The 2,800-nt window shown below is 49.2% G+C and overlaps 1 pseudogene; it reads right to left on the minus strand.

Moving 5' to 3' along the window:
- Positions 1-293: 293 nt before the first annotated feature.
- LOC136388898 (F-box only protein 34-like) lies at positions 294-2,573 on the minus strand (annotated as a pseudogene).
- Positions 2,574-2,800: the final 227 nt, after the last annotated feature.

The following is a 2,800-nucleotide window of genomic DNA, read 5'->3' on the forward strand; positions in this document are numbered from 1 at the left end:
CTTTGTCCTCAGGATAGACTCGATTTGGAAAAACAGGCATCATTATTCATAGCCAGGTGAATTAAGTGTGGACTTCTACCCTGGATCAGAAGGAGGCGCTGCTATAAAACAAGGAGGCCAGTTTTCTTGTACGGCGTGTGAATAAAACATGGTCTGGGCTCGGCTGTCCTGGAGGAGTACATACAGCTTCTCCCAGGGATGGCTCTGAGAGGCGGCGTTCCTTTGAATGGTATATCTAGGTGGTGGTGGTCTGCAGTTTTAAAAAGCAATTATTTTGTTGCCTCTCACAGAGACTAGTATTCCTCTTCAGTTGCAGTCCCTTTTGCTTTCTTATTGGATTGCTTGCCCGATTTAAAGCTGAAGCCAGTGGGGACCCAGTGATTGTCACAAAGCCCCAACTTACAACCAGGGAAGCCTTTCTGAGAGAGGTGGCAGCACATCCAGTATCCTGGCCCGCAGGGCAATGCCTGGCAGCAGGGACTGGGGTGCCGCTGGCACAGGGACACAACCCCCTTCACATATCTTTTCTTGCACTGCTACAAGGACCCTCTCTCTATATAGTGTGGATCTCAAGCCCAGTGACAATCTGCTGGCCTGATGTAGTATTCAAGGATAAACTTGAAATAGCAGGTACATTTAAGAGCCACTGAAGTCTTAGTGGCAGTAACCTGAAGATTTTCACCATAATGTGGTACAGCAGGAAAGCCATGTACTGCTGAGGCTCCAAAGGCTGCAGGACTTTAAACCTGGTCTCCAGCAAGTCATGACATACCTGCTTCTTGCAACTGGGTACCTCAAGCCCCGGTAGTGTGTGTTCCACAGGAGAGGCTGGCTGGGGCTGGGACCGAGGAATCAGCTGAAACATGTCATTCCTCAGATGCACCGTCACCCTAGGCAGCGTCTTCCAGCTGGCTGGCCTCTGAAGACTCTTCTGTTGTGTTTTCATTCAAATGGGAACAGTCCAGCTGTTGCTGACCAGGTGGCAACAAAACAAAACTTAATCTCTGGAAGTAGGTCTTCGCAGGTCTCTATACTAGAAGACTGGTTTCTCTCTGCCATGGACAAGGTGATGCTAATGCATACAGATCTTTTTGTCTCTGATTAGGATTTTGTGACACAAGCTATCTGCTCATACAGTCAACAGCATCTGTGGGCAACTCAATGGCTTCAGGACAGGTTCAAGGAGCAAAAGGTGACTCAGATTCCTCTGTCATTTCTACATCATCTATTGCTGCTTTTCACAGCAGTTCTGGCCTGGGCTCTAATGCTGCATTATCCAAGTGGAAACTCACACCTGCTGGCAATGAGGGACCGTCCCTAGGAGCCCCATCACAGGCCTTCCCCTTAGGAGAACAAAGGTCAGCTCTTGCCACAGCCACAGTCCACGCTGCCCAGGGTGGCGGTGCATCTGAGGAAGGACATGTTTCAGCTGATTCCTCGGTCCCAGCACCAGCCAGCCTCTCCTGTGGAACACACACTGCCGGGGCTTGAGGCACCCAGTCGCAAGAAGCACCCCACAGGATTTACCTGAGTTCAGGTGCCTCCAAGATGCCTTTGTTTGTTTTGCCTTCATCTGCCTGTGTGCCATGTGCAAGCAACACCTGGCATGCCTTTCCACAGAAGCTGCTGTCCCTGGAGAGGCTCCCAGGCTCACGCTGGCTCTGCCGCTCGGGCTCTCAGACTCCAGCCTGGCTACCACGTGGAGGATGGGGACTGGTTCACTCTCGGGTTCACCAACCTCAGGATTTCCCCTTTCTGTGGGTTCTTCACAAGCTCCTGGGGTAGAAAAAGGCTCAAAGGCTGGGGGCACACCTCTGGATTGCCCAGAAACCCTCACCACGGCAAGTGAGTTACTGCAGTTTCCGCACAAGTGGTTGGCAGAGCAGCACTGGCTCTTTGCTCCAGGAAGGTAACCACCTTTATGACTAACAGAGGCCTCCCAGCACAGACCTCGTCCCCACTGTCACTCACATAAGGCACAGAACAGTACTCAACGCCACATGCAAAAGGCTCAGGCTCAGAGCACTTGCTGTTCCCTTCCCTCATCCTTTCTGACTGCGTCTTGCTTCTTTAAGAACCCTTGATTTCCCCCTCTTTTAGAAGCTCTGCCATCAATATTCCAGGAGCTTTTAATTTTCATAGATCTGATCCTAGCAGGGTCAGATAGGATCCTAGTGGGCTGCAAAGAATGCCATTTTCTCCTTGGAATTTCCAAGTTTCGGCGCAGCCCAGGTATCAAGCAGCCCTTCTCCTTCTTCACCCTGGTGGATTGCTGGAGATGGTTTTAACATTCAAGCTGCTCTCTACAGGGCTCCTCCCACTCATACTGCACAGAACATTTGGAGAAAGGATCCCGAAAGGCTTTGGAGATGATTTACAAGGAGAGGTAGAAGGAAAGGCACCTGATTTTATGTAGCTAGCTTTGCATTTATTTATTTATTTATTTATTTATTTATTTATTTTTGTCTCTCATTTATGGCCTCCCGGTGACTCATGGCAGTTCTCAGAGTGTCTTTGCTGATTCCCAGAGGTTGCGCTTTCTTCTGCAGTTTCCAAAACTGTTTTAGGTACATAACAGAGGCTCTTAAGAAATGAGGTTGTGAAGAAGGATTGAGGATCCCTAGCCAAGCTTCCTGCTGGAGAGTCAGTAATGGCAAGTGACTAGGTTTTCTTCCGGTCTGATCTCTTTTGAAAGATTACAATGGTAAAATGCTGATATCAAACAACTTGTGATTCGAATCCTCTGCGACTCCAGGCAACAGAAGACTGAACTTTTTTTTCTTTCTCCAGAACCACTTGG

Source organism: Saccopteryx leptura, chromosome 1, assembly GCF_036850995.1.
Source record: "Saccopteryx leptura isolate mSacLep1 chromosome 1, mSacLep1_pri_phased_curated, whole genome shotgun sequence".
Taxonomy (NCBI): Eukaryota; Metazoa; Chordata; class Mammalia; order Chiroptera; family Emballonuridae; genus Saccopteryx; species Saccopteryx leptura.